The sequence below is a fragment of the Capra hircus genome, chromosome 26 (genome assembly GCF_001704415.2).
Source record: "Capra hircus breed San Clemente chromosome 26, ASM170441v1, whole genome shotgun sequence".
Taxonomy (NCBI): domain Eukaryota; kingdom Metazoa; phylum Chordata; class Mammalia; order Artiodactyla; family Bovidae; genus Capra; species Capra hircus.
The window spans coordinates 35,202,909-35,226,019 of record NC_030833.1 but is presented as its reverse complement, the minus strand read 5'-3'; the positions used below and the strand labels follow the sequence as shown (position 1 = coordinate 35,226,019).

The 23,111-nt window shown below is 40.5% G+C and overlaps 1 pseudogene; it reads left to right on the top strand.

The window, feature by feature from the left end:
- The window catches only part of LOC102172882, a 65,789-nt pseudogene that overhangs the window by 10,799 nt on the left and 31,879 nt on the right, over nt 1-23,111 (top strand).

The following is a 23,111-nucleotide window of genomic DNA, read 5'->3' as shown; positions in this document are numbered from 1 at the left end:
AACAGAATCTGCCTTTGTAAAGAAATGATCCTTTGGAGTATTTCTTTGAGGTTTTTAAAGTCACTTTCTGTAGGTTTTAAGGAAAATCCCACTTCTTGCTCCAAGCCACAATCTCTCTTGACAGGTAATAATACCTCCAGGCGCTACCCTTTTTTATGTTGATAAAGTTCAGTTATTTAATTTCCTTTTTCCTCAACATGTTGATATACTCTTTCAAATAAGCCTTCTTTAGTCTGGAAAGTTTTATGATGACATGTCAGGTGGGTTTTTATTTCTCTTCCTCAGCCACGTTGGTGTAAGATGGATTGTTCACTTTGATTTGAATGGTTAAATGAGCACTTGACTTGCAACCTACCTCCAAAGTCCTCTGGGCTTCCCAGGTGGCTCAGGTGGTAAAGAATCTGTCTGCAATGCAGAAGACCTGGGTTCAAACCCTAGATCAGGAAGATCCCCTGGAGGGGGGTATGGCAACCCACTCCAGTGTTCTTGCCTGGAGTATCCCATGGACAGAGGAATCTGGCGGTCTACAGTTCATGGGGTCACAGAGCTAGACACTACTGAGTCAATAATGCTTCAACATTCTGCTAGATGTTTTTTGCCACATCATTAACTTTTACTCTGTCCTTTGATTTCAAATTACCTACTGTACACACTCCCACATCCAGCAGAGAAGCTGCCTGGAATTTGATCTTGAGCCAGCTTCCTGCAGAGGTGTGACTGGCCTCTCAACACAGACTCTGAGGCTTTTCTCAGTTTGTAATAGTTTCAGTACATAGGGTTGGGCTAGTCTTGATGCCTTACTTGTATTGAAAATGTTTTATCATTTTAAGTATAAAGAGTAAAAGGACAGATTCTGATTCTCTTGGATTCTATTGGAGGGTTTCTTTGAAGAAGGAGGGAAGTGCAGACCTTCTGTCTGGGATGTGCCTGTTTATGATATAACTGAGCAGGACCCTCTGGAGCCTTCCCTTGTATCCTCTGCTTTAGCTCCTCTCTGAGTTACCTAGATACTAGTATTTGATGCACATTTTCTGAGTTGTTTTGCAGATGTGTATCCCCCTTACCAACAAGTGGGGGAACAGATTGATGACCATAAGCACATACACAGCCCCAGGCCTGCTGGAGCCTAAGGACTGATAATATTAACCCCTGTGACACCGCTCTGCTACCTCATCATCAGCCAGTCGGAGAACTCTGCACAAGGCTGATCACATACCCTGCAGATGGCATCCTGCCCCCTGCCCCACCACACCTGCCCTTTAAATAAAGGCTTTGCCAAAACCCTTTAGGGAGCTCAAGGCTTTTTAGGATATGAACCACCTCAAGTTGCAATAAATCTTTCTTTGCTCCAAATCCCAGCCTTTCTGTTTCTTTAGCCTCACTGTGCATTGGGCACACAAACTTGCATTAACAATGGTTGTGGGATGAATCAATAAGGAAGGAAATGAGTGAGGCAGGGACAAAACCATCATTGGCTAATGCTGAGGTTGCACAGTGAACTCTGAACTCTGCAGAAGGTTCCCCTAAGTACAGCTTAAAACCCTGCTGGAAAAGCATACACTCATGGGACGTTTGGGGAGGCGGGGCGGGATGGGTAATGTAAACCAGACTCACACCACCCCCAGTATAGGTGCTCTATTCAGGGGAAGCTGAGAGTCTCATGTCCAAATGTGAAAACTGAAAATTAAAGAGACTGTGCTTCTCCCTAAACTTCTTAACTTGCCCTTCTGTGGGGTCCAGAACAGGTCAGGCCAGTGGATGCCACTAGCCTGGGAAACAGGCAGTTCTGTCTTTCTAGCTGTCACTTCAACCCATGGTCCCCAGACATCATATAGATCTTATGTGTACCTGTCTTTTTCCAAAGCGGGTGTACTTTTACATTTTTCTTAGAATCTTACAGTACTGGGTTTCCCAGAACTTTGCCAATTATCACTGTTTTTGAAATTTAGCATTTTTCATGAAATGTGAATCCCTGATGAATAATTATGCCATATCACTTTTTTCATCTACTCCTTGCACTTTCATTTTTCTTTCTTTGTGAATTATCATTACAAGATATACACTTTTAAAAAATTTATTTGGCTGTGTCGGGTCTTGTTGAGGTCCTTTAATGGACCAGAACCTGGTGATCCACAGTCAACCTATAAGAAAGTAAAGGAGAGAGAAAGAGGCTGATATTCCTTGGTTTATGCAGAAAGCCAATAAAGCCCCTGGCATGGGGCTTGCTCTGTTCACGGAGGCCTCAGGTACCCTCCTATGGAGTGAAGGTGCAGAGCACCTTCTCGAGAAGGTCTTAGAAGCCCAGGCAAGAAAGTGAACTCAGAGAGCCTCTGTGCTCCAAAGAAATAGCCTGAGAAAGAGAAAGAAAGACAGGGGGATATGGTGATAAGTACCTTCTTCCTTCTTGTGAACCATAAGGTAAAAGTGTATTTACAACTCTCTCTCTCTCTTTAATATGGATCGCCTATGTTTTGTAAGTCTGGAATTTTAATCTTTATCTTTGCTGAGAATAACTACAGGATATATGCCCACACCATGTTGATTAAAACACCTTTGTTCCATCAGAGCTTTGGTCCCCGTCTCTCTCTCTCTCTCTTTCAGGCTGATCCCCTGGAAACACAGAGGCTCTCTGAATTCACTTTCCTGCCCAGGCTTCTAAGACCCTCTCAAGAAGGGACTCTGTGCCTTCACCCCATTGAGAGGGCGCCTGAGGCCTCCATGAACAGAGCAAGCCCTGTGTCAGGGGTTTTATTGGCTTTCTGCATAAACCAAGGAATATCAGCCTCTTTCTCTCTCCTTTACTTTCTTATCAGTCAACTCTGGACCACCGGCTTCCGGTCCATTAAAAGAGCTCAACAGGGTCTTAATTGTGAAATGTGAGTGTGAGATCTTTAGTTGAGGCATGCGGAATCTAGTTCCCTGACCAGGGATCAAACCTGGGCCGCCTGCATTGGGAGCATGGAGTATTAGCCACTGGATCACGAGGGAAGTCTCATGGTATGCACATTTAAAAAATTACTTTGTAATTTTATTGTTGAAGCTTGATTAATTTTAAAAAATATTTGTTTATTGAGCTATCTTGGTTTGGGTTGGGGATGAAGGCACAGAGGCAGAGTATGAGACAACCTGGAGAGGGGACTTAGCATGAGGTAGGGTGAAGAAAGCACTCCCACTGTGGGACACTCCAGGATAGAGTATCATAGCCAAGAGAGGTAAGAAGGGCACCCACATGGAGCAGGTGGGGGGAGCTACCTTATTTGAAAAATCATAGCCCATCCATGTTGATGAGAAGAGGCTGACAAATACTAACCTAACCAAGTAATCAAAGCGAATAGCATCCATAATGAACAGATTGAAACTGTCACCTCACAGGATGCAGTAAACGAAAAAACATTATTTTGTAACATTCCTGTCAAAGAGACACAACCTGAATCCAATCATGAGGAAACATCAGACAAACTCAAACTGAGGGACGTTTTACAAATACCCAGACTATACTCTTCAAGAGTGGCAGGGTCCTGGAAATCAAGGAAAGACTGAGGAACTCTTCCAGACTGAATGTGACTAAGGAGACAGGGCAACTAGTTGCAGGATGTGATTCTAAGGAACTGGAAATAAGGAATATCTTTGGGATGTACTGGTTAAAGACAGAGATAAGAATTAGATGGTCCAAATGCATCAATATTAATTTCCTGTTTGTATTTAAGTTGGTATCATGGTCATGCAGGAAAATCACCTAGTTTTAAGACAATGCATACTAAGTATTCAGATCTTTAGAACACTGGGTCAGCATTTTACTCTCAACCTATTCAAAATACATACTACCAAATTTCCTATACACTTGCACAATATAATTATGTACATATCTGTATGTTTATATAGAGAGAGCCAACTATGGGTTCATTTCCAAATATACAAGCCTTTCACAAAAGATTTGATACTGCTAGTGGACATCTGAAAAAGTGCTCCACATTGTTAAACAATCTTCACAGACATGCAAATTGAAACGTCAATGAAGTATTATTATATACCCATCAGAATGATTAAAATGGAAAAAGATTATACTACGTGTTGACAAGAAAGTGAAGGAACTGGCACTCTCAAAGTAAACCATAGATTGGTTCAATCATTTTGCCAATTATTTGGCAGTGTTTATTAATGGCAATCCACTCAAGTATTCTTGCCTATGGAAAATCCCATGGGCAGAGGATCATGGTGGGTCCATAGCATCACAAAGAATTGGACATGACTGAGCAACTGAGCACACATACATATACTTAAAGTGAACACATGCCTATCCAACGATTCCACTTGTCAGTCTGTATTGAACAGAAATGCAGTACATTGGAAAAGCCGAAAAGCCATACTTAAAAATTGTTGGTGGGAGAGTAATTTGATACAACCACTATGGAAAACAGAATGGAGTTCCTTAAAAACCTGAAAATAGAACTTCCCTATGATCCAGCAATCCCACTTCTGAGCATATTACCCAGAGAATATCATAATTTAAAAAGATACATGTGCTCCAATGTTCATAACAGCGCTATTTACAATAGTCAGGACACAGAAGCAACCTAAAAGTCCATCAATAGAGGAATGGATAACGCAGATGTGGTGCATATACAATGAAATATGCAGTTCAGTTCAGTTCAGTTTAGTTCAGTCGCTCAGTCGTGTCCGACTCTTTGCGACCCCATGAATCGCAGCACGCCAGGCCTCCCTGTCCATCACAAACTCCTGGAGTTCACTCAGACTCATGTCCATCGAGTCAGTGACGCCATCCGGCCATCTCATCCTCTGTTGTCCCCTTCTCCTCCTGCCCCCAATCCCTCCCAGCATCAGAGTCTTTTCCAATGAGTCAACTCTTCGCATGAGGTACTCAGCCATAAAAAGGAACAGAGCTGGATCATTAGTACAGTTGTGGATGGACCTAGAGTATGTCACACAGAGTGAGGAAAGTCAGAAAGAAGAAAACAAGTATCGTATATTAACACGTATATGTGGAACTAGAAAAATGGTATAGATTATCCTATTTGCAAAGCAGAAATAGAGGCACAGATGTAGAGAACAAATATATGAATACCAAGGGGGATAAGGGTATAGGGGTTAGGAGGACTGGGAAATTGGGATGGACACATATACACTATTGATACTGTGTAAAAATTAGATAATTGGACTTCTCTGGTGGTCCAATGGTTGAGAATCTGCCTGCCAAGGTAGAGGACATGGGTCAGTCCCTACTCCAGGAAGACCCCACATGCTGAGAAGCAACTAAGCCTGTATGCCACAACTACGGAAGCCCACATGCCTTAAAGCCCATGCACCACATTGAGAAGCCTTGAGCACCACAACTGAAGAGTAGTTTCCACTCACTGCAACTAGAAAAAGCCCTTGCACAGCAATGAAGATCCAGCATAGCCAAAATAAAAATAAATAAATCTTAAAAAAAAATGATAGCATAGAGAACCTCCTGTATAGCACAGGGAACTCTAGTTAATGCTCTGTGGTGACCTAAATGGGGAGGAAATGCAAAAGGAAGTGGATGCATGTATAACTAGGGCTGATTCATTTTGCTGTAGAGTAGAGACTAACACAAGATTGTAAAGCAACTATACTCCAGTAAAAATGGATTTAAAACAGAAAGTAGTATAGAAAGAGATGTTAAAGTTCAGTTCAGTTCAGTCACTCAGTCGTGTCCGACTCTTTGCGACCCCATGAATCGCAGCATGCCAGGCCTCCCTGTCCATCACCAACTCCCGGAGTTCACTCAAACTCACGTCCATTGAGTCAGTAATGCCATCCAGCCATCTCATCCTCTGTCGTCCCCTTCTCCTCCTGCCCCCAATCCCTCCCAGCATCGGAGTCTTTTCCAATGAGTCAACTCTTCGCATGCAGTGGCCAAAGTACTGCAGTTTCAGCCTCAGCATCATTCCCTCCAAAGAAATCCCAGGGCTGATCTTCAGAATGGACTGGTTGGATCTCCTTGCAGCCCAAGGGACTCTCAAGAGTCTTCTCCAACACCGCAGTTCAAAAGCATCAATTCTTCAGTGCTCAGCTTTCTTCACAGTCCAACTCTCACATCTATACATGACCACTTGAAAAACCGTAGCCTTGACTAGACAGACCTTTGATGTTAGTTATTAGATCTTGAAAGAAAAAAGAATTTTAATAATGACACCATTCAAAATAATACCAATCTAGAACATCTAATATCCATAATAATACAATGCAAAAAATAAACTGCAGAATAGTTATTCAAAGCACAAGTCACAAAGCAAAATCTTGCTACTATTACTTGTAACAACATGAAATGAACTCGGGCCCTGGAAGCTCAGATGGCAAAGAATTTGCCTGAACTCACAAATGAATTATCAAATGGAAAAAGATGGATACAAAAAAGAAAATTTATGATTCCACTTATTTAAAGATTGCAAACAGGCAAAACTAACCTATGGCATGAAACAATGCATTTCAGGTCAGGGTAAGTAGTGAGTAGAGGGGATATAAAGGCACTTCTGGGTCCTGTTTAATTCTTTTTCTTGACCTGTATGCTGGCTGCACAGTATATGTTCACATGGTAATTCACCAAGCTGTACATTTAAGACATAGGCAACATTTTCTAGGCAAACTTTCATTAGAATGAAGCTTTCAACTTACCATTCTGCCCAAGCTTTGACTGTGGAGGACTTCATGTTGATGTCCTCCTGGACACCCTTGGTGGTTTAGTTGCTAAGTCATGCCAGCTCTTGCGACTATGCACTGTAACCTACTGGGTTTCCTCTGTCCATGGAATTATCCAGGCAAGAATACTGGAGTGGGTTGCCATTTCCTTCCCAGGGGATCTTCCCCACCCAGGAATCAAACCCAGGTTTCCTGCATTGCAGGCAGATTCTTTACTGACTGAACTACAAGGAAAGGAAGTTCCTGTACACCCATAGGAAATCTCTTTGATGGGAGAAATTCTTGAACTGGGTGTTGGGAAACCTAGACGCTAAGATAGGGTCTTGTACTGATATGTTGGTGCCAATCCACCTCACTAAGTTAGAAATTCCTAAAAATGAAGGAAGAATGAGACTAGTGGTTTTCTGAGATGCTCCTGCCTCTAAAATATCTATGATTCTTTCATTCTACAGAAAGATAAATGATTAACAGAAGACTTCCCAGATGGAGGGAGGAGCAGGGAAGAGTAATAAAATAATTACTGTAAAGAGAGCAACTCAGCTTTTTTTTTTTTTAATCCAAAATAAAGTATTTTGGCTCTTTCAGAGGGTACACTGTGATTCAGGTAGCAAATCACAGCTCTTTGTCCTGGGTAAAACTTTCATTGCCACCTGGGCTTATTCAAGTACCAAAGGTTGCAAAACCAACATTTCTGATTCTTATTTTAATCAACGGATGCTGTAATTATTAACTCAGTGTTTATTTTAAACATCACTGATTATGGCAAATCACAGAATACTGAATTATGGTACACAGTACATGTTGGTCACCTTGCTTAAACTGAATGCTTGCTTTGTTGTGTCCAGTTGCTAAGTTGTGTCTGACTCTTTGCAACCCCATGGACTGCAGTCTTCCCTGTCCTTCATTATCTCCAGGAGTTTACTCAAACTCATGTCATTGAGCCAATGATAGCATCCAACCATCTCATCCTCTGTTGCCCCTTTCTCCTCCTGCCTTTAATCTTTCCCAGAATCAGGGTTTACTTAGAGGGAAGCATACAGGCCTCAGAGGAATTCAGCCTCAGCTCTACTGGCTGCAGACACCATGTCCTTGGCCCAAGTATTAAATTTCTAAGACCCAGTTTCTTCATCTTTAGAATAGGAATGATTTTAAATTAGGCAAAGTTAATCAAGAGAACCTGAAAGGATATGATGGGTATGAAAATTTTCTAATTGTCAGTATTCCTGCAAACATGCGAGGGGTAAGACATTTTGTAGCTAGAATCTCGACAGCTCTTAAGTTTTCCTTATGAATTCATGAAGCATTCCATATTTTTAGAAATCAAAGAGGACACTAGTAGATGGAGAAATATACCATGTTCATGGATTGGAAGAATCAACATACTGAAAATGAGTATACTACCCGAAAGCAATCTATCAGACTTCAATGCAATCCCTATCAAGCTACCAGCTGTATTTTTCACAGAATTAGAACAAATAATTTCAAGATTTGTATGGAAATACAAAAAACCTCGAATAGCCAAAGCAATCTTGAGAAAGAATGGAACTGGAGGAATCAACATGCCTGACTTCAGGCTCTACTACAAAGCCACAGTCATCAAGACAGTATGGTCCTGGCACAAAGACAGAAATATAGATCAATGGAACAAGAAAGCCCAGAGATAAATCCACACACCGTATGGACACCTTATCTTCGACAAACGGAGGCAAGAATATACAATGGAGTAAAGACAATCTCTTTAACAAGTGGTGCTGGGAAAACTGGTCGACCACTTGTAAAAGAATGAAACTTAGATTCACTTTCTAACACCGCACACAAAAATAAACTCAAAATGGATTAAAGATCTAAATGTAAGACCAGAAACTATAAAACTCCTTAGAGGAGAACATAGGCAAAACACTCTCCGACATACATCACAGCAGGAATCCTCTATGATCCACCTCCCAGCAATACTGGAAATAAAAGCAAAAATAAACAAATGGGATCTAATTTAAAATTAAAAGCTTCTGCACAACAAAGGAAACTATAAGCAAGGTGAAAAGACAGCCTTCTGAATGGGAGAAAATAATAGCAAATGAAGCAACTGACAAGCAACTAATCTCAAATATATACAAGCAACTCTATGCAAGCTCAATTCCAGAAAAATCAACTGACCCAATCAAACAAATAGGGCCAAAGAACCTAAATAAACATTTCTCCAAAGAAGCATACAGGATGGCTAACAAACACATGAAAAGATGGCTCAACATCACTCATTATCAGAGGAAATGGCAAATCAAGACCACAATGAGGTACCATTTCACAGCCAGTCAGAATGGCTGCGATCCAAAAATCTGCAAGCAATAAATGCTGGAGATGGTGTGGAAGAAAAGGGAACCCTTCTTACACTGTTGGTGGGAATGGCAAACTAGTATAGCCACTATAGGAAAACAGTGTGGAAGATTCCTTAAAAAATTGCAAATAGAACTGCCATATGACCCAGCAATCCCACTGCTGGGCATACACACCGAGGAAACCAGAATTGAAAGGGACACATGTACCCCAATGTTCATTGCAGCAGTGTTTATAATGGCCAAGACATGGAAACAACCTAGATGTCCATCAGCAGATGAATGGGATAAGAAAGCTGTGGTACATATACACAATGGAGTATTACTCAGCCATTAAAAAGAATACATTTGAATCAGTTCTAATAAGATGGATGAAACCGGAGCCGATTATACAGAGTGAAGTAAGCCAGAAAGAAAAACACCAATACAGTATACTAAAACACATATATGGAATTTAGAAAGATGGTAATGATAACCCTGTATGCGAGATAGCCAAAGAGACACAGATGTATAGAATGGACTTTTGGACTCTGAGTGAGAGGGAGAGTGTGGGATGATTTGGGAGAATGGCACTGACACATGAATACTATCATGTAAGAAATGAATCGCCAGTCTATGTTCCAATACAGGATGCTTGGGGCTGTTGCACAGGGATGATCCAGAGAGATGATATGGAGGTGGGAGGTGGGAGGGAGGTTCAGGAATGGGAACGCATGTACACCTGTGGCAGATTCATGTCAATGTATGGCAAAACCAATACAGTATTGTAAACTAAAATAAAATAAAAAATAAAAAAAGAGAAGAAAAGAGTTTAGAAGTAACCACATTAGCCAACTTAAAAAAAATCAATATGATAATTTCCTTACAGAACATGCCTCACTCAAGCATGGTCATTATTGATCTAGTAATGTATATCAGTTCAGTTCAGTCACTCAGTTGTGTCTGACTCTTTGTGACCTGATGAATCGCAGCACTCCAGGCCTCCCTGTCCATCACCAACTCCCAGAGTCTACCCAAACCCATGTTCATCGAGTCGGTGATGCCATCCAGCCATCTCATCCTCTGTCATCCCCTTCTCCTCCTGCCCCGAATCCCTCCCAGCATTAGGGTCTTTTCCAATGAGTCAACTCTTTGCATCAGGTGGCCAAAGTATTGGAGTTTCAGCTTCAACATCAATCCTTCCAATGAATACCCAGGACTGATCTCCTTTAGGATGGACTGGTTGGATCTCCTTGCAGTCCAAGGGACTCTCAAGAGTCTTCTCCAACAGCACAGTTCAAAAGCATCAATTCTTCGGCGCTCAGCTTTCTTCACGGTCCAACTCTCAGATTTATACATGACCGGTGGAAAAACAATAGCCTTGACTAGATGGACCTTAGTTGGCAAAGCAATGTCTCTGCTTTTTAATATACTATCTAGGTTGGTTATAACTTTCCTTCGAAGGAGTAAGCATCTTTCAATTTCATGGCTGCAATCATCTGCTATGATTTTGGAACCCTAAAAAAATAAAGTCTGACACTGTTTCTACTGTTTCCCATCTATTTCCAATGAAGTGATGGGACCAGATGCCATGATCTTAGTTTTCTGAATGTTGAGCTTTAAGCCAACTTTTTCGATCTCCTCTTTGACTCTTATCAAGAGGCTTTTTAGTTCCTCTTCACTTTCTGCCATAAGGGTGGTGTCATCTGCATATCTGAGGTTATTGATATTTCTCCCGGCAATCTTGATTCCAACTTGTGTTTCTTCCAGTCCAGCGTTTGTCATGATGTTCTCTGCATAGAAGTTAAATAAGCAGGGTGACAATATACAGCCTTGACGTATTCCTTTTCCTTTTTGGAACCAGTCTGTTGTTCCACGTCCAGTTCTAACTGTTGCTTCCTGACCTGCATACAGATTTCTCAAGAGATGTATATAATTCCCTGCTAATTAGAATCTCATGATCATTGAATGGCATCTCTTGTTCAGATCTTAATGCTGGGCTTTGGGTCAGTTTAATGATGTCCCTGTCTCCCATCCTTCACTGAATCCACACCCATTGTTCTGTTTAGAATCTCCTTTCCTTGCTGCGCATACATCATTCCATTATTTCTGAATATGATAGGAAAAAAAAGCAACAGAGGCAACTGTACCTGGAGGTGACTGGGAGGAAGTCCTCCCTCCTAAATTCTCTGAAATGGGTTCTTTCCCAGGTCCTTGAGCTAGTTTCTTCTTTAGTAATGGAAGGGGACAACCTTAATCTGATTTTCATTTCTTGAATTTCTATAAGCCTGTTATCCTTGGATTTCCATTTAATGGGAAATCTTTTGTTTTGTGAACACTGCAGGACTTTGAGAGAAGTCACTACTTGTTTGGTCATTCATATATGAGTTATATTTGCAAGTTTGTTTTGGTGACTGTAATGTTAGTACAGTGCATTTAATTATTTAAAAGGCTTTCTTCCATTTACAGGACAATGTATTCTAGCATTTGATAAATCTTTATAGGATAAATTTTTACATACAAGATTTAAAATAAACTCATCTCTTTCAAAGTAATTTCCTAACTGATCTTCAGTCTGAAAAGCCAGAATATCAGGCAGTTTTTTGGATCAAATAAGTTACATCAGTAATTCTCACTCCTGGCTGTATGCTGTAACTACCTCTGGGGTTTTCTTCTTATAAAAAATTGCCACTACCTGAGACATAGCCAAGATGTGTCTAGGGTGAGGCATTGGGAGAAAGAAAAGCAAGACCAAACAGCTGTTTATTTTTACCTTTATCAGTGGGCCAAAGTCCACTCAGAAGAGAGATTAAAGTGCTTCTAGCTGATTGATCAAGCTGATTGTAAGCAGCTCAAGAAGAAACAGTTAGAACTGGACATGGAACAGCAGACTGGCTTCAAATTGGGAAAGGAGTACATAGAGGCTGTACATTGTCACCCTGCTTATTTAACTTATTTGCAGAGTACATCATGAGAAATGCTGGACTGGAAGAAGCACAAGCTGGAATCAAGATTGCCGGGAGAAATATCAATAACCTCAGATATGCAGCTGACACCAGCTTTATGGCAGAAAGTAAAGAAGAACTAAAAAGCCTCTTGATGAAAGTGAAAGAGGAGTGAAAAAGCTGGTGTAAAACTCAACCTTCAGATAACTAAGACCATGGCATCTGGTCCCATCACTTCATGGCAAATAGACGGGGAAACAGTGGAAAGAGTGACAGACTTTATTTTTTTGGCCTCCCAAATCACTGTAGATGGTGACTGCAGCCATGAAATTAAATGATGCTTGCTCTTTTATGACCAACCTAGACAGCATGTTAAGAAGCAGAGGCATTACTTTACCAGCAAAGTCCATCTAGTCAAAGCTATGGTTTTTCCAGTAGTACATTATGGATGTGAGAGTTGGACTATAAAGAAAACTGAGCACTGAAGAATTGATGCTTTTAAACTGTGGTGTTGGAGAAGACTCTTGAAAGTCTCCTGGACAGCAAGGAGATCCAACCAGTACATCCTAAAGGAAACCAGTCCTGAGCATTCATTGGAAGTACTAATTCTGAAGCTGAAACTCCAATACTTTGGCCACCTGATGCAAAGAAGTGACTCATTTGATAAGACTCTGTTGCTGTGAAAGATTGAAGGAGGGAGAAGAAGGGGATGACAGAGGATGAGATGGTTGGATGGCATCACAGACCCAATGGATATGAGTTTGAGTAAACTCCAGGAGTTGGTGATGGACAGGGAGGATGAGGTGTTGCAGTCCATGGGGTCACAAAGAGTCGAACACGACTGAGCGACTGAACTGAACTTAGGCGATTAGTCAGTTTGCAAATGAAAGAGTGCTAAGTCATTTTAGTCGTATTGGGCTCTTAGCAACCTGATGGACTGGAGACTGCCAGGGTCCTCTGTCCACGGGATTCTCCAGGCAAGAATACTGGAGTGGGTTGCCATGCCCTCCTCTAGGGGATCTTCCCAACCGAGGGACGGAACCTGGGTCTCTTATGTCTCCTGCATTGGCAGGCATGTTCTTTACCACTGAGCCACCTGGGAAGCCCAAATGAAAGAGTAAGAAGTAGATTAGCAGGAAGTGTTATAAAAGCTTGGACTGCTAGCTCAAGCTGACTTTATAGGAGAAGGCGTCAATGGATCTGGCTCTGGTCCTGGTGCTCTGTCTCTCTTGTCTGCTTCTCCTCTCACTCTGGAAACAGAGCTCTGGGAAAGGGAAGCCTCTCCCAATTCTTGGAAATATCCTACAGTTAGATGTTAAGGACATCAGCAAATCATTAAGCAATATACGTGTGTTTTAGGTTCCTCCTTGGCTTGCAAAGAATAAGGAAATTAACCCTTACATTTAAATAAAATATCTTCCTTGAGGCAAAGTATTAAAATAGAACATATTACAGCAAACACTCCCTGTGGATTTTTTAAATTTTTATTTTATTTTTAATTGGAGGATAATTACTTTAGATTCGTAATGGATTTTGCCATACATCAGCATGAATCAGCCATAGTCATACATATATACCTTCCCTCCTGAAACTCCCTTCCACTTCCCTTCCTATCCCACTCCTCTAGGTTGTCACAAAGCACCTGCTTTAGGTTCCCTGCATCATACATCAAATTTCTGATTCTGATCTTTCCATTGCTTTTTTTTTTTTTGGTCTGTCATTGTCAGAACTAGAACAGAGTAATACATTTGTCATGAACAAAAATCTTTACATCATTATAAAGTGAAATCAAAAATAATAAAGTGGATATATGTTTATGTATAACTGATTTACTTTGCTGTACAGCAGAAACTTACACAGCATTATAAAGCAACTATACTTCAATAAAAATTAATTTTAAAAAAGTGGTGAGGTGGCAAAATTCAGGACTGTTGCTGCTTGAAAGGAGGCAAATCCTACATTGTTTCATGGCCACTTGCTATGATTTTCGGTTGAAGATAAGTGATAATGAAACTGTTTCATTTTAGATTTCATTAAAAAAATTGACAAGTTGCTAAAACAAGAGCCAATCTGGAGTGAGAGGTGTCTTCCCCTCCTGGAGGTTCTCTCCCAGCAAGCTGGAGGTGGAGGCTCAGGTGGCCTGTCTCTCTGAGGGCTTCCCAGCCAATGCACCAGAAATGTTGTGGAATCTGGAGTTGTAAAACACACCTAGGAGGACACTCAAGACAGTGGAGTATAGTTTATTAGCCAGCGGATCCAAGGGGAATCAGTCCCCAACAAGGACTCTGATGTTTCTGAGAGGCCCAGTTTTATACCCCCCACTACGTGACTGCTTACATGTTAGCAACCTCTTTGTTGTATACGATTGAGTTTTACAACAAGTAGGTGCTAGGAGAACAAACAAGTATGGTTAACGGGGTGTGGGGGCGATGATTATACATCAAGGGGGAATGTCTCCATGGTTAATCTAACCAGGGCAGCCTGACCTCAACTACAATCCCTGTTTGTCATCTGCAGGGAGGGAAGTCTCCAGGAGACCTGGTTTTCACTAGCAACAGTTTCTTCACTCTTGGGCAGGGTTCAGGCTCAGTTCACATCTAGTCTTTAAGATGGACGACAGGCTTCAAGATGGAGTCTCTCCTGCTTTCCTCACACTGACCCCAACATTAGCTTCACCTCTGCTGATTCAACATATGATTCTTTCAGCTGTTCATTAAACAAAAAATATTTTGATGTCCCTAACTATTCTCCTTCGTTGTATATCAGTGGTTAATTACAGGCTTTGCAGAGAGATGATATTCAGCCTCATAATTTTAGTTATTAAGTGGTATTTTAAAATTACTTCTTTAAGTATTTTCACCATTTTTTCTTCAAATTAACAGGCATCTTGGGTGAAAAGGGTACAAGAAAAGGCAACAGCAATGAATTGAATAATAATAGAACAACCCCTTATTTAATTACCTACGCTGAAATCTATGTTTGGCTAAGATAAAAATGAAGTGTTGATTTTATGTTTGTTGAATATATGTTGTTAAAGGAATTTATAGATAAGATATTATTTAAAGTTTCTAAAACTACTTTAACTATCTCAAACACCAAATGTTTCATCTGTATATTTCGATGTCTTAAAATTGTTTCTGATTTTTTAGCTTCATCCTGAGATCCCACTTTCCTCCTGTGCTGTGCTCCCTGCAATGTGGTCTGCTCCATTATTTTCCAGAATTGTTTTGAATATAAAGATCAGACTTCTCTAAATCTAATGGAAAAATTGAATGAAAACTTCAGGATTCTGAGCTTTCCATGGGTTCAGGTGAGGCCAAGTTCCTTTCTTCTTGAGGAATTTTTTTCTGCTCTTTTCTCCATGAGATCCAGATCTCCCTCTGTACACCAAGCTGTGAGGTGAAAGTGTGAAGAGCACAGTCTTGCCCAGAGCTTAGCATCATGGAGTGTTCATCTGGGGCTGATGGTTGAGCCCTTTAATGATAGACAAGAAAATGCATGCCCAGAATACAGAACTGCAGTTCAGTCCTATTGACACTGTTCAGTGGTTTTCCCCACCAGTTTCCAGAAACTACTTTTGTGACTTCTCCAAAGGGATGCCCACAGCAGTAGAAAGACTTCCAAATTCTTCTGGAAAGACTCCCATTACTCACAAGTCTTGTCAATCAATCCCAACTATTGACTAAAAAATATAGTCACAGCCTGAAAGTAGAGAGTTGTTTTATTTGGTGGGAATGGTTAGGACTCCGAGTGCAGGTGACCACATCTCAGTAGCTCTGAGGAAACTGCTCCAAGGAGGCAGGAGGAGAGTCAGGCTATATACAAGTTTGCAACAAAAGGAGCAAGCAGTCTGAACATCAAAGATCGGATATCAAGTTAAGGAATTTAACTTGTGTATGAGAAGATGCAAACCTCTTGGCTCATTGAATTCATTCCTTTCATATGCACCTCAGCTCTATTGGGCCAGATCTGGTTTCCTTGTTCACTTGGAGGCGTGGCAGTCTCTTTAAGCTTCTTCTTGCATTCCCCCAGCTCCTCAGCAGTCACTTTGAGGGCTGGCAGCATCTGTCGGGTCTCAGTTTAAGAGCTCTCATTCACATTTGGAGGTCAGAAATCGCTAATGGCTATGATATTTCTTGTTTATTTATATGGCAGGAGATATTTTAATTTCGCACCACTTAGTTGCTACTTAGGGCTTCCCCGGTGGCTCAGTGGTAAAGAATCCTTCTGCAATGCAGGAGATGTGTGAGATGCGGGTTTGATACTTGAGTCAAGAAGAAGGGAATGGCAACCCACTCTAGCATTCTTGCCTGGAGAATCCCATGGACGGAGGAGCCTGGCAGGCTACAGTCCATGGGGTGGCAAAGTGTCAGACATGACTGAAGTGACTTAGCACACACACACGCACACATACACACACACACACAATTGCACAATTGCTACTTAAGCACATGAGTTGGCAGAAATATCTACTTTTAATGAGGAGAATATCTCCTTCAAGGGGGAGAGTACTGCCAGGGAACAACTAGGATAAGAGGGAGAGTTTGATGCTTCATTTGGCATCTTAACATACAAGGTAATTGCTTTGGGAATGACAAAATGATTGATTTTTGTTTTGATGCAAGAAACATAAATAAACATCACAGGTGTACCCTGTGCTGAGCTATGTTCTACCCTCTCAGAAATCACTTAATTGCTCTGGTGCCCGGTTACTTTATCCATAAAGTATTGGTTGTGTTTCATGTGTTTTTAGGATACTTTCAGTCCTAAAATACTGATTTTATGTTTTAGTCTATGAAGTAGAAGTAGAAACATCAAAGACCAGCTCTGTGCTCTTTATTACATTGATTAAATTCTTTTGTCACCTACAAATGTGAATCATAGTATTTCATGTCATCCCATATATCATGATAGTAAGGAAGAACTGAGGTAAAAAAATGAGAGAACAGATATAAAAATGCATTCGTGCTATGAACATGATATATGAGTATAGGAAAAAATTATCATATTTGATCCATGGTCATAATCTTCTCCCTCAGATACTTCTGTCAACACGTGCATTTGTGTGTGTGTTAGTCGCTCAGTCATGCCTGACTCTATGTGACCCCATGGACTGTAGCTCACCAGGCTTCTCTGTCCATGGGATTCTCCAGGAAAGAACACTGGAGTGGATTGCCATACACTCCTCCAGGGGATCTTCCCAACCCAGAGATCGAACCCAGGTCTCCTGCACTGCAAGCAGACTCCTTATCATATGAACCACAGACATAGGAAAGAATTGTCATATTGATCCATGTCATAATTTTCTCCCTCAAATACATCTGTCAGCAAAGAAAATTATATATTTGTGAAGTGAAAATTTCTCTCAGTACAGAAACCATATTATATTCATATTTATACCACAGTTGCTCACCAGGGCTTGGCATATTAAGTAAACCTTCACTAACTGTGTTTTTTTTAATGTAACTTTATTTATTTTAATTAGAGGCTAATTACTTTACAATATTATATTGGCTTTGCCATACATCAACATGAATCTGTCACGGGTGTACATGTGTTCCCCATCCTGAACACCCCTCACACCTCCCTCCCGTACCATCCCTCTGGGTCATCCCAGTGCACCAGCCCCAAGCATCCTGTATCCTGCATGGAACCTGGACTGGCGATTCATTTCATATATGATATTATACATGTTTCTATACCATTCTCCCAAATCAACCCACCCTCTCCCTCTCCCACAGAGTCCAAAAGACTGTTCTATACATCAGTGTCTCTTTTGCTATCTCACATACAGGGTTATCGTTACCATCTTTCTAAATTCCATATATATGCATTAGTATACTGTAACGGAGAAGGCAATGGTACCCCATTCCAGTACTCTTGCCTGGAAAAATCCCATGGACGGGGGAGCTTGGTGGGCTTCTGTCTATGGGGTCGCACAGAGTCGGACACGACTGAGCACTTTCACTTTCACTTTTTACTTTCATGCATTGGAGAAGGAAATGGCAACCCACTGCAGTGTTCTTGCCTGGAGAATCCCAGGGACGGGGGAGCCTGGTGGGCTGCCATCTATGGGGTCGCACAGAGTCAGACACGACTGAGGCGACTTAGCAGCAGCAGCAGCAACAGTATACTGTATTGGTGTTTTTCTTTCTGGCTTACTTCACTCTGTATAATAGGCTCCAGTTTCATCCACCTCATTAGAACTGATTCAAATATATTCTTTTAATGGCTGAGTAATACTCAGTTGTGTATATGTACCACAGCTTTCTTATCCATTCATCTGCTGATGGACAGCTAGGTTGCTTCCATGTCCTGGATATTATAAACAGTGCTGTGATGAGCATTGGTGTACACGTGTCTCTTTGAATTCTGGTTTCCTCGATGTATATGCCCAGCAGTGGGATTACTGGGTCATAAGGCAGTTCTATTTCCAGTTTTTGAAGGAATCGCCACACTGTTCTCCATAGTGGCTGTACTACTTTGCATTCCCACCAACAGTGTAAGAAGGTTCCCTTTTCTCCACACCCTCTCTGGCATTTATTGCTTATAGACTTTTGGATAGCAACCATTCTGGCTGGCGTGAAATGGTATTTCATAGTGGTTTTGATTTGCATTTCTCTGATAATGAGTGATGTTGAGCATCTTTTCCTGTGTTTGTTAGCAATCTGTATGTCTTCTTTGGAGAAATGTCTGTTTAGTTCTTTGGCCCATTTTTTGATTGGGTCGTTTATTTTTCTGGAATTGAGCTACAAGTGTTGCTTGTATATTTTTGAGATTAGTTGTTTGTCAGTTGCTTCATTTGCTATTATTTTCTCCCATTCCGAAGGCTGTCTTTTCACCTTGCTTATGGTTTCCTTTGTTGTGCAGAAGCTTTTAATTTTAATTAGGCCCCATTTGTTTATTTTTGCTTTTATTCCCAATATTCTGGGAGGTGGGTCATAGAGGATCCTGCTGCAATTTATGTCACAGAGTGCTTTGCCTATGTTCTCCTCTAGGAGTTTTATAGTTTTTGGTCTTACGTTTAGATCTTTAATCCATTTTGAGTTTATTTTTGTGTATGGTGTTAGAAAGTGTTCTAGTTTCATTCTTTTACAAGCAGTTGACCAGTTTTCCCAGCACCACTGTTAAAGAGATTGTTTTTTCTCTATTGTATATTTTTGCCTCCTTTGTCAAAGATAAGGTGTCCATAGGTGTGTGGACTTATCTCTGGGCTTTTTATTTCTTTCCACTGATCTATATTTCTGTTTTTGTGCCAGGACCATACTTTCTTAATGACTGTGGCTTTGTAGTAGAGCCTGAAGCAGGGCAGGTTGATTCCTCCAGTTTCATTCTTCTTTCTCAAGATTGCTTTGACTATTCGAGGTTTTTTGTATTTCCATACAAATTGTGAAATTATTTGTTCTAGCTCTGTGAAAAATACCGTTGGTAGCTTGACAGGGATTGCATTGAATCTATAGATTGCTTTGGGTAGTATACTCATTTTCACTTTATTGATTCTTCCGATCCATGAACATGGTATATTTCTCCATCTGTTAGTGTCTTCTTTTTATTTCTTTCACCAGTGTTTTATAGTTTTCTCTATATAGGTCTTTAGTTTCTTTAGATAGATATATTCCTAAGTATTTTGTTCTTTTTGTTGCAATAGTGAATGGAATTGTTTCCTTAATTTCTCTATTTCCTCATTATTAGTGTATAGGAATGCAAGGGATTTCTGTGTGTTGATTTTACATCCTGCAACTTTACTATATTCATTGATTACTTCCAGTAATTTTCTGGTGGAGTCTTAAAGGGTTTTTATGTAGAGGATCATGCCATCTCCAAACAGTGAGAGTTTTACTTCTTTTCCAATTTGGATTCCTTTTATTTATTTTTCTGCTCTGATTGCTGTGGCCAAAACTTCCAAAACTATGTTGAACAGTAGTGGTGAGAGTGGGCACCTCTGTCTTGTTCCTGACTTTAGGGGAAATGCTTTCAATTTTTCACCATAGAATGGTGATATTTTAGATCAATTTAGAAATACTGAATATCATGATATGAATATGATATAGTCTCCCTGTTTTAAAGGGCTTTCTGTAATGTTTTTCAATAATTTATTCCAGGCATTGGCTTGAATATTTTGGGGACAATTTTGTCAAGGTGGTTATTGTAGTTATAAAAATTTTAAATGCCTTTTCTATTTTTTGTATGTAATATAAAAATGTAATTGATTTTATCATTTTGATGACCTTGTATATGGCAAACTTGCTAAATTTATAATCATTTCTGAAAATTTCTGTCTAATTAATTTCAATTTCTATATACATTATCCTGCCTATCTGGGTTAATATCTTTCTATCATCCTTTTTAAAATTTTCTGATCTGAAGAAAGTTGAGGTTAACATCTCACTATTAGGAATGATGTTTTATGTATATTTTTGCCTGGTGGCCTAGTGGTAAAATAATCCTCTTACCAGTATAGGAGATGCAAGAGACACCAGTTCAATCTCTGGGTCAGAAAACTCCCCTGGAGAAGGAAGGGGCAACCCACTCCAGTATTCTTGCCTGGAAAATCCCATGGCCAGAGGAGCCTGGCAGGCTACAGTCCATGGGGACAAAAGGAGTCAGACATGACTGAGCAGAAACACGGACAATATATATTTGGTAGACCATCCCAGGTCGTTTTAGTTAATGCAGAATTCAGGTCAAATCACTGATAAGCCAGAATTATTTCACTATATTGCAATATGTGAAAACTTCTTCCACTAATAATCACTTACATATCTATATCCAGCTATCCATCAAAATCTCCTTACTTCAGTATGCATACCTCAATAACAGTGATTATTGTACACAGAGGAATAATAGCATGGCTTATCACTGAAACAATGATATTATCTAATGCACCGGCTAGACTTAAAATATCCCAATTTTCTTGGAACAACCTTTCTAGTGTTTTTCTTTTTTCTTCATAAATGAGGTGAGGCTCCATATTGTCACGTATTCCATTATTATTGGTTATGCAGAGCCATTCACATGATAAAGTGGTATTTGCCAGACTGCTCCAGAGCAGAAGTCCTTTTTTAAAATTACACTTAATACACCAAAATCTATTGCATGGTACATTAGGGATTCGAGAGTATCAGTTCAGTTCAGTCTCTCAGTCATGTCCGACACTTTGCAACCCCATGAATCGCAGCATGCCAGGCCTCCCTGTCCATCACCAACTCCCAGAGTCTATCCAAATCTATGTCCATCGAGTTGGTGATGCCATCCAGCTATCTCATCTTCTGTCCTCCCCTTCTCCTCCTGCCCCCAATCCTTCCCAGCATCAGAGTCTTTTCCAATGAGTCAACTCTTCGCATGAGGTGACCAAAGTACGGGAGTTTGAGCTTTAGCATCATTCCTTCCAAAGAACACCCAGGACTGATCTCCTTTAGAATAGACTGGTTGGATGCCCTTACAGTCCAAGGGACTCTCAAGAGTCTTCTCCAACACCACAATTCAAAAGCATCAATTCTTCGGTACTCAGCTTTCTTCACAGTCCAACTCTCACATCCATACATGACCACTGGAAAAACCATAGCCTTGACTAGACAGACCTTTGTTGGCAAAGTAATGTCTCTGCTTTTCAATATGCTGTCTAGGTTGGTCATAACTTTTCTTCCAAGGAGTAAGCGTCTTTTAATTTCATGGCTCAATCGCCATCTGCAGTGATGTTGGAGCCCAAAAATATAAAGTCTGACACTGTTTCCACTCTTTCCCCATCTATTTCCCATGAAGTGATGGGACCAGATGCCATGATCTTTGTTTTCTGAATGTTGAGCTTTAAGCCAACTTTTTCACTCTCCTCTGTCACTTTCATCAAGAGGCTTTTTAGTTCCTCTTCACTTTCTGCCATAAGGGTGGTGTCATCTGCATATCTGAGGTTATTGATATTTTTCCTGGCAATCTTGATTCTAACTGGTGCTTCTTCCAGCCCAGAGTTTCTCATGATGTATTCTGCATGGAAGTTAAATAAGCAGGGTGATTGAGAGTGTAGTGTTTCTTAATCATTTACCCAACAGTTTTAACTTTGATAGCAAAACTTGTTTAAATTGATGATGCTAATCTGAATTGGTATGAAATGATTTTTTAGTTTTATCATTCTTTCTGTGTTTCAAATCTAGGATTAATCTGTGATGATGTCTACTGTATTTTTGTTTTCTTATATAATTTGATTTATTTATTCATTTATTTTTGGCTGTGCTGGATCTTTGTTGCTACACTCAGGCTTTTCTCTAGTTGTGGTGAGTGGAGGTTAATTTCGTTGCAGTGCATGGGCTTCCCATTTTGCATGACTTCTCTTGTTGTGGAGCTTGTGCTCTAGGGCCCAAAGTCTTCACTAGTTGTGGTGATTTGCCTTAGTAGTTGTGGTTCCCAAGTTCTAGAGCACAGGTTCAGTAGTTTGGTGCCTTGGCTTAGCTGTTCCACAGCATGTGGGATCTTCTTGGACCAGGGATTGAATTTGTGTCTCCTGCATTGGCAAGTGGATTCTTTACCCCTGAGCTACCAGGGAAGCCCTACCATATATTTTTAAATATATACAGACAGTCTGCATGGCAATGGTAAACATTAATATTTGTTATCAGACTTATTCTTATCACAGAAGAGCATATATCCATTTATAAAAACACTATGAACAGGCAACTCCAGATCTCTCTAGCTCAATAGGGACTTCCATTTTAAACCATAATCCAAATATGAGATGAGTGAGAATTGAAATGATAAAATAAAGCACATGGTGGGAATAGACACTTGTATCCAAATGTGGTGATTAACAAATTGGATTCATAAGGTCTGACACCCTAGGACCCAGATACCGAGGTTTTCAGATGCTGTTGAAGTTCACTTTAGCAGCATCACTGCCACTAGTCTTAAACTTATCCTTGTTAATTACTTGTTCTGTCTGCCTCAAAATACCACTGCCCTTCTTTGGACTGAATATTCCTCATTACTGATCCTCAGAATGGACTAAGCAATTTGCAGCATTTCTTCTAGCTTCGTGACTTCTCCATAGTTTTGTTTATCTTCATCTGTTCTTTCCAGGGCATAGGCATATTAACATCACTGACTTCTGTGCTACATGATGACAAAGAATTCCCCAACCCTGAGGTATTTGATCCTGGCCACTTCCTGGATGAGTGTGGCAACTTTA